General features: G+C 37.6%; 1 pseudogene; it reads left to right on the top strand.

Moving 5' to 3' along the window:
* The first annotated feature begins 824 nt into the window (after positions 1-824).
* On the top strand, positions 825-1,471 carry LOC148038114 (ubiquitin carboxyl-terminal hydrolase 14 pseudogene; annotated as a pseudogene).
* The last annotated feature ends 10,981 nt before the right edge of the window (positions 1,472-12,452 follow it).

Here is a 12,452-nt window from a genome sequence, read left to right as displayed (position 1 = left end):
ACAGTATCATAAGAATGGCTAGGATTATATCCATTTAATAAATTGATGTGCATGACAAAATGAGAGGTACAATTTAACTACATCTCATTTTGTCATGCACATCAATTTATTAAATAGATCTATCCTTCAGAGTGTTCCACAATGACATTTTTCTTTGGCTCATTTTCAGCCACTCAAACATTGGTGATATGCTTGGACTCATAGTATTCCAATCCTTCTGGTCATATGTGGAACCACCTCTTTGTATATACCAACTTCAAATTTGCAATCATGCTTCTTGAGTAATACTTTGAAAGCACAGCCAAGGTAGGCTAATATGCATTTCACTAACCTTACTCGGTTTCGAGCTACATTTCTATCCAAGTTTGAAGGTGCTCAAGAACCAAATCATCTGAATCTTTCTTAGGTACTATAAAAATTAGACTAGTCCTAAAATGAAAGATAATGGAAGAACGCAAGCTTCTCTATTGTCCTATTGTCATGTCTTCCCTCTTATTAGGACCTCATACATGAGAATGCCTAGTCTAATGCTGTTTCTTCTTATGGAAGCTACCTTTGCCACCAAATCCCGATACATGCCAAACCCATGTTTTATCATTGCCTTTATGCTCTTCATGTTATGTTGAACAATGTTGATGGTATGTCATACACTCAATACACGCAAGGACTATTGAGGACAGGATGTTTTGTTGTAGTTGATGGCAGAGTCTACTTGTTCCAAGGGAATATGGAGAATTTGGTTCTCTAGAAGCAGAATTTTGATCGATCAAGTCTACCAAGAAGAGTGAACTCTATGTTGTGTAGTCCAGGGCTTCTCAAGTTTCATGGAGCTACTTTGGTTACAACTTTCCAACATTAGGATTTCAAAGCCTTCCAATCACATCTACAAGCATGAGTGTTACATATCTGAATATGAAATAAAGGCTAAACCAGAAGATGAAGATCGACCTCACAAGAAGTCCACACTACTTGCTATAGGAGTTGATAAAAATTTTAACACCAAGGAACATGAATATGGGACAATCTAAGTATTGTCATCTTGCCAAATTTTGTGGAACTTCCATTTCCCAATGTAGAGCTACCAAAAAAGGTCAAGTTTGAAGTTGATGGAGTACTGGTAGTAGTGGGAGTAGAGTGAAAGGAGCGCATGGCAGTGTGGACTATTGATAAAAAGTGAGTCACCTCTTATGCCTTCGAGCTACAACAAATTGACAACGGGTTCGTTGTGTCACCTTCAGGACAAAAATGTGCAAAGTGTGATAAAGTTAACAAATTGTATGATTTTTTGTGGAAGATGAAATTGGGATGGAATAGGTGGAAATGAACATGTTGTTTAGCATTTCCAGAAGACCAAGTATCCCTTCCAGTGAAGCTCAATACAATTACTACAAATGTAGAGGCGGCATATGTATTTCCCTATGTTGAGGATGACATTGTGGAGGATCAATTACTTCCTCTTGCTTCTCACTGATCCTTGCAACTATTGCAATCTCTTGAAAATATTAGAATATTCTTGATGCCACTATTTTGTGAGAAGCTTGATAGGGTAAGGCAAAATAAAATCCCCCTTTCAGCACTCACACCTTTCATTTTAGAGACCTCCCAAGTCCTATTAACCATAGCCGTGAAGGGTTGGTAATGAAGCTTGGAATGGATTTTATTAATGCAATAGCATTGTCCATCCAGGAGAAGAAGTAAATGAGGGAGTCATTGATAGATGTGAAGGCCAAGAATTTAGCATAGATTGCATTGTTTACAACTGATATTCCCTCTTCTTTTTCCCATCACAAATTGTATGAAGTGAGCTCTAAATGATGTCTTGAATCAAGATCTAGTGACATTTGAGGAGGAAGAAGACATGAGGAAAAGATTGAAGGAAAACCCTCCATGAAAGCTTGACAACAAGCTTGAAGAAGAAAGAGAAACCCTATTGTTTGAAAAAGTAACACGACCCTTAGTCTTCACTAAAACCTGAGAACTCCATTTTGGCCAAATACCTCCAAAATTGCTTTAAAAGGTGGTCATGACATGCTAAAATGGTAAAAAGACCACCATTTTTCTCCAGATCTTTTTTGTGTCCTTCAAAATGGCCATGGTTTATTGTAGCATAACTTGTCTAGTCATAGTTATAGGAAATAACTAGACGACAAAGACTAGATCCTCAACTACTGTAACCTATCTTCATGCACAGGACCACATAAGAGCTTTAAAATGACATCCTCATTAGATCAAAGACTTACTTTGCTAGCAATGTAAGAAAGCAACATCTCACAAACATAAAATACTCATAAAACACATGAAATTATGGAAGCCATAGCCTTCACTGTCACATTTTTGAAGATAATGTCAAAGAAACCATGAATACATGAAATAGGAGTCATAGCCTTGTTGTTGAGAAGAAATCAATGTTGAGCTACAACAAGGAACTCACCTCATATTAAGGTAGGGCAAGAAACTCACCTTTATGCCCCTGGTTGTAAATATACACACCCATGTCGAGATGGAAGGGACCATGAAGATCCTTGGAAAGTGTTATTCCAAGAATGAAAAAATGACAAGATGCCTACATTTAGCTAATCAAGTTTATTTATAGGTAAACCCTAGCTCCTCATATCCTAGGCTAAAATCAATTATATTACACCTCCCCCTCTTACATATGTTTTAAAGAAAAAATTCTTTTAAAAATAGTAGTGTGGGGGTACACCCTCACAAACATGTATTATAAATAATAATAAAATCATTATCGTAGGGGGGCCCTCCCATAGATTTAAAAAAATTATTGTCACATTTATAGTAGGGGTGCCAAGGACTCTCTCAGCATCTACATGCATAGAGTCACTCCGAGTGCCAAGGGCATCCCTCCACCAGTCATTGCTTTTGGGGGGGTCTCTCTCCCCTCGCCCTCCTGCAACCGTCCATGCATGTGCAAATGGTGGGGGGAGGGGGGGGGGGGACAATCTGCTTGATACATATGTTTTTAAATTTTAAAAAAAGAAACAATATCGCAAGGAGGCCAAATCAAAGCCCCTCCCCCTCTCAAAAATATGGTTTTAAAAACCATTTTTTAACACAACTATTGGTGGGGGGGCCAAAGTCATTTGCCTCCTAGCGAAAATTATTGTGACATGGTTTTGGTTAGGGGGACCATGCATCCCCCCTCCACCCATCTACATGCATGCAAACATTTGGCCAAGGCCCATGGCCTCCCCTATCGAAATATTATTTTAAAATTTTCAAGAAATATTACTATGGGGGGTGCTAGATCAAAGGGGCCTCCTATTTTCAATTATTTTAATAACTATCACTAGTGTGCCTATGAGTCTCCCCAAGCATCTACATGGACGTAGATGTTGTTGGGGGGCCACTAACACCCCTTGCCATTAATAGTGGGTGAGTGGGGGGCCCAAAGTGCCTCCCCACAAACTTATTCTTGGGGATTTTGGGTCCCCCCCACCCCCTTGAAAGTATCTACATGTGCACAAATAGTTGGGGGGCATGTGATCTACCTTGTAAAGCAAAACATTATAATCCAACACCCCCTCACATATACTTTTTACAAAAAAGTTTAAGAAATAGTATCACAAGGGGCCTATTTTATTATTTAATTAAAAAATTAATATAATCATTAGGGGAGTGCCCTTAATTTAAAAAAATTAATATCTTGGGGAAGGAGGGCAATCCCTCCTACCCTCTTACATATACTTATAAAAACAAAATTTTAATAAAACACTATTGTGGGGGTGCCCCTTCATTAACTTGTTTTACAAAAAACAATTTTTCAAAAATACTATTGTATGGGGGGCCAAGTTCAAGGGACCCCCACCAACATATATTTTTTAAAAAATATTTTAGTTTATGGCAAGGATGCCACAAGCCTCCCAAGTGTTTCTGCATGTAGATGTTCGCATGGGACCATGAGCATCCCAACCATAAAGGATGACCAAGGGGGGGAATCCTTTGGGTCCCCCACAAGCCTTTGGTCATGGGGGCTTAGGCCTCTCTCTCTCTCTCTCTCTCTCTCTCTCTCTCTCTCTGTGTGTGTGTGTGTGTGTGTGTGTGTGTGTGTGTGTGTGTGTGTGTGTGTGTGTGTGTGTGTGTGTGTGTGTGTGTGTGTGTGTGTGTGTGTGTGTGTGTGTGTGTGTGTGTGTGTGTGTGTGTGTGTGTGTGTGTGTGTGTGTGTGTGTGTGTGTGTGTGTGTGTGTGTGTGTGTGTGTGTGTGTGTGTGTGTGTGTGTGTGTGTGTGTGTGTGTGTGTGTGTGTGTGTGTGTGTGTGTGTGTGTCTGTGTGCGTGCCCTCAAATCGATTGTGTGCATAGACGGTTGGGGGGCATGTGGCCTCCCCAACCAAGCAAAAACATTATAAATCCAAGGTCCCTCAACCAAACAATACAAATAGATTTTTTTTTTTGACAAATATCATGAGGGGGATGCTAAACATTATAAAGAATTTTTTCCTAAAAGAAACACAATAGCGAGGGGGGCGAGTACGGGCACCCCCTTCCACTACCAAAAACTAATAGGTTTAAAAGAGTATACATTTGATAGTCTTTAAATCAATCAATACTCATATGATATTCTACATCCAAACCTATGTGCAAGAATAACTATTTTAGGATTTGATGATTTTGAATTGTTGCTTAAGTTACACCAATCTACAATTCTCCATCCTAGATTGAATCTTATACTCCAATTCTTATTTCCTACCATTGATGTACTCAAATGTCATGTTTATTATGAAACTATTGACCCTTTCCATCTTTTTTCCTTTTTGAATTTGTGCTTCATTTGATTGTAAGATGAACTTCAAAATAGTAGGACATTCTTCTATAGTTTGCTTATCCATGTGAACCATTGCAATTTGTACTTTCTTGAGATCCACCATATATTAGTAAATGTGGTATATTTAAAGTTTATCTTTTTTTGTTGGCTTTTCATAAGTGATTGACCCTTAAATATAAACATGCTCCCCAAAACCCACCAAAATGCAAATCTATCAATTGAAACTTAAACGAATCTAGGTAAGCCAAATGCCTTTATCCTTGTTAAGGTTTTGGAGAGCATGGTAGTCCTACAAAACTAATACCTATAGTATTATACATCTCCACTAACTCATACGACATTACTACTGCTTTTAATTCTTTTATCAACTCCTTGAGAGTTAGACCTCTTAAATATACATTTTCTTGTGATTTTGCAATCCTTAAAAGGTTTGCTTTGCTCATGATTTCTTTCAAAAGCTCAATTCTTTCTCATTTTGATGCATATTAATGCTTGAAATTTGAGACACATGTCTCTGTAAGAATGAGTCACCTCATTTTTGTCATACTAATTCTAGATAGCTCCACTACATTGTTTAGTAATTTCTCTCTCTAACTTGTTAGAACTTTCCAAACCCCTAACCTTGATAATAATCTCAAAAACAATTCTTTGAGTTATTAATAAGGCTCCTTTTAGGTGATGAATTTAGGTTTATTATAAAAAGAACTAGAGGAGAAGAATGAGAGGAGAAAAGACTTCAAAAAAGGGAGAAATAGGAAAGAGAAATACTAGAAAAAGAGAGAGAAAGACAAGAAGAATAGAGAGAAATAGAAGTCATCCATGAAAGTTGAGCAAAAAGGCGAAGACAAAAGAGACTTTGTTTATTACATAGTGATGAAAATAATAAGTCTCTTACACCTTTTATAAAAATCCAATGTAGCTAGTATTTTTCCTTATTTTTCCTCAAAAATACTAATGCATTTCCAATCTTCACATTCCATCCCTACCCAAAGATTTTTTCCTCGAAAAGTAGATAACATAGTACTATTGTATTTTGGCATTATAAGGATATAAAGAATCTTGGGGAATCTAAAAGAATTTGATTTGATTTAAAGCCTAAGATTAAGCCTCTCACATTAACATCATTTGAAATTCCTCAAGTTGTAAACTTGGCCACCAAATCTTCATGAAATTATTCCTACAAATAGTAGGTAACTTGTTGTCTATTATAGATCCTAATGTACTAAACCTTGAATAATGTTCAAATAGACTCCTCTAAATCAAGTATGTTATGTGTCAAATCTAAGCTAATTCCATATACTTTCGACCCATATAAGTTTCACTTTTTTATCATCAATGTAGGGTAAAATTTGTTCTAAGAGAGAGTGTTGTCTATGGACTATCTATAGCAAAATAGGGGCCAAAATTAGCTAATCTTCAACCAAACTTAGCTTACCTAACTAACTTAGACTAACCCTGACTACCCTGACCTACCTTGACTTAGCTTACTTACCTGACTTTGACTAACCCAAACTAACCTAGTTCCCTTTGACTAACGTGAGTTGACTTAGTCTGACTTACATGATTTACCCAGACTAACAAGACTTAGCTGACTTAATTTGACCCTTCTTACCCAACTAACCTGATTTAATTGATTTTATTACTTTATAAATTCATTTCCACTCAAAAAAATTTCACAAAATTTTCTAAAAATTCCCCCATATTTTTGCAAATTTTTGGAAATTTGTCAGGTGGAAATTTCAACCACTAAAATTACATATAATTAAATATTTGATAATTTCTTCAAAATTACCTCACAAATGTAAAAAATTCCTTTAAAATTAGTAAAAAATTTCAAAAAAAATCCACCCATCCCCCTGACCTTTTTCCATTCATTTTTTACTTTAATATATTTTTATATACGGCACCCATATTTAAAAAAAACAAAAAAACAAACAAATCACAAACAAACAAACCAGATTAAACATAGCAATTCAAATCTTATTTTCATAACCTAAATTGTGGATATTTTCTAACTGGCTGAAATTTTCTTTTTCCTTCATCACATATCCATATTTAAATATTATTCCTTTTGAAATTTAAAAAAAAACCATATACAACTTATTGAAAAAAACGAAACCAGAAATACACACATAACTCCAACCCCCACACATAATACCCCTCAAATATCAAACACAAAAAATATAAAATTCAAAAAAATATTAATAAATCATAATAAAATTTAAAAAATAATAAAACTCGACACATCCAGTAAGGTGTTGTCTTTGTTGTTCAGTCAGTGGTCTTTACTTTTCTTTGACTGGATTCATTGCTTTTGGGGGACTCTTCCGTGCGCCTTCAGGCCATTGCATACACACCCCTTCCAGGTATTTATTTTATATGCTTTATTTATTTTTATTTTTTTCTTAATCAAAAATTAATTTCTAAAATTAACTCTTTATTCATCCATATTTTCCACGCGCATTCGTGCTAAACACACCATTTCATAATAAAACTCAATCAGCCGTTCACTTTGCACGCGCTACGTGCGCTTAAGAGACACTTTAATTTATAATAAAAATGAACCAGCCGTCACCAGAGCACGTGCTGGCAAAAAAGCGCTCCACATCACTCTTAATTTTTAATTAAGGAATTTGCATTTAGAGACCCAGTCTGGGCATCGTAGTCCGAGTTGCGTTAATGCACCGTTTCAACTTAATAATTTGTAATTAAAATTTTAAGAAGGAACCACCGTTTTCTTATTAAGATTTATCACCTAATAAAATGCCACTCATTGTTAATAATTTATTAAAATGAACCCTTCATTAACTTAATTCTCCCTCACTGCACTTCTTTTTTCCCTTTTTAATAAACACGCTTCGTGGGATGGGCGCGTACAAGTCTATTAGTTGACACTGATGGTCCGAGTTATGGTTCAGTCTTCATGTCCATTTTTATGGTAGTCTGATTTGTCTATGTGTTAAGATTATGGGTACGGTGTGTAGTTTTTTTTTCTTTATTGCCTAATGTGGGATTTGGGTGCTTGCATGTTGCATCGCATGAAGCTTTCGGTCGCATATGTGTAGAGGTCATGCCAAAATTTTTCTAGGCTGTGTATTGTCTGGGGTGGTACTTGGGTTAGTTACGTCTATGTTTGTATGAGTGTCCTTCTTTTTTATTGATTCCTTTTTGATAGCCCTTTGGTTGTTTTGCAGGCATTCTTTGTGATTGTCTGTGTTGTGGTGTGTGTGTTTACCATCTGAATGGCGCCTCACACTCCTCCCCTATCCAGTATGTCCCACTGGTCAGTAGGGATTACTGTTCCCTACTCACTTTTGAGCCTCTCACGCAGGTGAGACTTGCGACTTTCGTGGCTGCCTCCTTTCCATTGATTCCAGAGGATCCATCCATGTGTGATGAGTTCCTTGCCTCCTACAGCAAGAAGTCGGGATTGGTCTAGGGTACTTTCATGACTTTGATACCTCGAGGATTAGGGAAGGCTCTGTCTCTTTCCTACAAAGGTGAACCCTTTGTTACAGCTCGCGAGCTCTTCTCTAATGATGAGATTTTGAAGCTGTTATAAAAACAGACCAAGGAAATTCTTGATGCGCAGATCGGTCGCAGTATGCTCACGTAGTGAATCCCGGAAGGTCCCCAAGAACAATGAACTCTACCTTTTTGCACAAAAACCAATGTAAAAGCATGAACGACAAGAAGCAAGAGACCAATTGGGTTCAATCTCCCCCCATGCCTTGTGTGAGCGCTTCACAAAGCATGTATTTTATGTATCTTTCCATCTTCATGCTCAATAATAGCCCAATTTACAAAAATATGACAAGCTTTTAGCTTTTGAGTTTGCTTTCTACAAAAATAGGAAAATAAAGCTAATGGACGGTGCCCATAGAGTCTGGCATGCCCAATCTCAATGTCCAAATAGAAATAACATATCCGTGCGCATAGGCGCATACAAAATAATAATCAATAATCGATGTCTCAATAGATATAACAAAATATAGGCGTGGCGCCTATCAAAATATAATCCAAAGGTCGAATACTCGCTAAACTCCAATGCTTTCCTCCGCCACTGCTGCTATCTCTACACATCAACTGAAGCATTCACAATCGTTAGTAAAATAATACAATTAAATCGACAAAAGTGAATACCTAGCAATCTTCAGCTACAAAAATAAATCAACTGGTTAGAAATAAATCCTAATCTTAATTTATTATGAGTGCACACTCTAAACTCATAAACGTTTATTAATTTAACATGTATTTTGTGGAATCACCCGCTATGGAATCACCCATGTACACACTAAATTAATGAAACGCCCGAAAAGGACAGGCGTCCCTATCAACTTCTCACACAAAGAATCCTCTTTGTGTATGAGCCCCGGTCATCTAAGTTTACGGAATCCACCGTAAAACCTCACAGAATCCACCGTGGAATATGCCTCCTGGCATCAATTCTGGATGTCAAGAAGGTGATCAACACTTCAGGAGTTTCCTTTTCCGTGATTACTGATCCTGTATGGAAGTTGGTCTGCCAGTTTCTCCAAGACAGGTTTATGCCTGCAAAAACACCGTCCCATTACTTGTCCAAAGAGCTCTTTACAGCTTCAAGGATGGTGTTAAAAGGAGTAGCTATTGATTGGAGCACTTACCTACTCACTAAGATGGATCAACATTTCGTTAAAGTAACAAAGGGTAATGTTACCAATGTCACCTATGGATCCTACTTGTCTGCCTTCTTGACCTACTCAGGTTTAAAGAAGAGTGTGCCTCCACCTCCTCCATCTGATCCAGTACCTCCCCCTCCACCTTCAGATGAGTTCGAACCAATTGATATAGAGGATTTGGATTCTCCTCCTCCCCTGGTCATATAGCGCAAACACTTGAAGCGGGTAGCAGATAAAGCTCCTTCAGTTCTTCCTTTAGTGCCAATTCCTACTACATCTGGCAGTGATCTTCCTGCTTATCTCACATGTAACAACCTATTCAGAGCACATCGAGAAGGTTCCTTGGACATATCAATCTCCTCACTGAACAGTCTAGTATCGGGAGATACCATTCCCTTCCTATGTAAAGACATCCAGAGTTCAATTGAACTTTCAGTGATGACAGCCTGTGTTCAACAGCTGTATGCTTTCTTTTATGAAGAACTGATGCAGTCTAAAGATCAGTTGCATAAGACAACATCCGAGTTAGCCTCTGCTAAGGACACACTAGCAGATCTGTTTAAGCAGATGGAGAAACAAACCCAACTGATTGAAACCCAAAGAGATGAGATATCTTCTTTGAAGATTCAATAAACAGAGGCTCAATCCGAGGTCACTAGAATCTCAGAAGAGAAAGAGAGGATGTCCAAAGAAGCGCAAGAGTTTCAAACTCTTTTAGATATCAAACTTTCAGCCTTACAGACTGCTAATGACACAGTGGAATCACAAGCTTCCCAAATCAAGCAGTTGCAAGACCAACTGGCACAGTCACGGTCTGTTCCTCCAAGCCCTCATGTGTCCTTGATTCCTTCTCTCTCACAGCAGGACTTGGCAGTTCTCCAGAGACAAGCTACCTTGTGTCCTCTCTTCCAAGATAAAGTGGAAAGATTGCAGTCCAGGATGGATCTGCTATGGTCTACATTTGAGCATTTCCAGGAATATGTTCCTCTAGACCATTCTTTCTTTGTCCACTATCGATTACACAAGTTGGCCTTTTACATGAAGCTTTCAACGATGGATCTTCCTATTCCAGAGGATGGTTGGAGTGGGGCTTGGTCTCCTGAGTTGCTGATAGAAGTGGTACGTATGGTGTTTGAAGATTCTGTCATGACAGATACTATGTTGCTCTCATATATGTATCTACGGGGAGACTTGTTGATTCCAGATGAAGTGGATATGGCCTGGTATGTGGGAGATGTGGTTTTACAAGCTGTTTTGTATGTCAACTATTTGGAGTTACGAATAGATGACATGTTTCAGAGTTACTCCTTAAAAGTGGCTACTTGCCCTGATAATTCCTGGCACTCCATGATTGATTCCGTGGTCCTGAATCAATGACAGAACACAGCTTCTATATATGTACAGAGCACTAACCAACTGAGGGTGGATCTCTTAGCTCACCTTTCCAAAAATAATCCATTTGATTCCACCTTTTTTTATGCCTATCAGAGACGATCTATCTTAGGTCTCTCTGTTCCTAGCCTACTGTATTACCAACAAATGGCTCACTGTTATGATATATATCTTTTCCTCTATCAAACCAATTCAACATCAATCTTACCCCTTCTTTTCCAACCTCAATCTTTTCCTCAAATTCCCATATTTACATACTGCTCTTTTATCAAAAACATAGTATTTTCCCCTTCTCCACCATGTCCTTCTCCATCCATCCATGTACCTTCTGCCTTTCCTATTTATCAATTAACACATTTTCTAACTGATTCCCTAAAATTTTCAGCCACTCCTTCTTTAAATTATTCATCCTTTTATGATTTCGCCTACCCATCTCTTCATCCACTTTTACTTATTCCACTTCCATCTCCTGCCACTTCTATCTCTCAACCCTCTCAGTTGGTTAGTGAATATGAAGGGTTTGATCAGCAGATTCCAAGATGAAGAGGATGGAGCTCGAGTGATTCTCTTACAGGACCTCAGATAAACAGGCCAATTATTCCAAGGGATTGGACAACTTTCAGTCAAGCATACCAGAAATACATTCATTTTGCTCACCAATATTCACAATCTCTGGATCCTTCGATGAGATTGACAGCTCATTTTTCTTGGTATCTAGCATACATACATAGGCATTCTCATAATGATCAAAAGACCATTCCAAAACTTTGTATGAATGTTAATGTGAACATTGATTCCCACCAGTTGGATGTCCTATATTTTCATGCCCTATGTCTCCCTAGCAAATACCTTGTCTTGCTAGAAAGGATGTGCTGTTTGCAGTTTTTTCAAAATCCTCCAAAGACATTTGTAGATGAATCCTTCTCCATGGATCGCTTTCGAAACCACCAAGCTTTCAAAAGGGATCATCTTCATTGATGCCTTTGCAATGTATTTTGGAAGATTCTTAATGATATATCTCTTTTTGGAGGTGTCATTCAAATGGTTGTGTTAGTGTTTGTATGTGTTGTCTTAATTGTATGTGATGAGTTCATGGTGATTGCGAATACTTGTTCGAGAGCTCTTTTCAAAAGATTGCTGGTGGATGACAAGCCTATGGTGGAAAGCTTAAGAGAACCTCTTATATCATTTAAAATTTTGTTATGGGTTTTTAATGATTAATCAGATGAGTTAATAAATAATGGAGTTTTTCTTTAGTAGTATTTTCTCTCAGATACAGGTGATAAGTTGGGGTCGTGTTTTAGCAAGATTATTGAAGATCTGACAGAAGATCCAAATTGAGCTCTTTAGTGAACTTATATTCTTCTTTTCCTTAGGTCGCAAGGACGCTTCCTTTCTAAGTGTGGGAATATAGTGAGAGTGGAAAAAGACTGAATTTTTGACTGATTTTTGTTGTTTTGAGGTCTGAATGATTGATTTTTTATGGATTTAGAGTGATATATGGTTGTAAGGGGTGTATTTGAGAGTGTTTTGGATGATATTGATTATGTTTTAGAAGTTCATGATGATTCTCAGTGGAGATATGAAGTTTTGAGATGTTCTGATAGGTTCTGTTGAGCTTTTG

Source organism: Lygodium microphyllum, chromosome 3, assembly GCF_053477565.2.
Source record: "Lygodium microphyllum isolate KBCC chromosome 3, Lygodium_microphyllum_v1.1.10, whole genome shotgun sequence".
Taxonomy (NCBI): domain Eukaryota; kingdom Viridiplantae; phylum Streptophyta; class Polypodiopsida; order Schizaeales; family Lygodiaceae; genus Lygodium; species Lygodium microphyllum.
The sequence above is the reverse complement of the archived record's forward strand: the minus strand, read 5'-3'. Positions and strand labels throughout refer to the sequence as shown.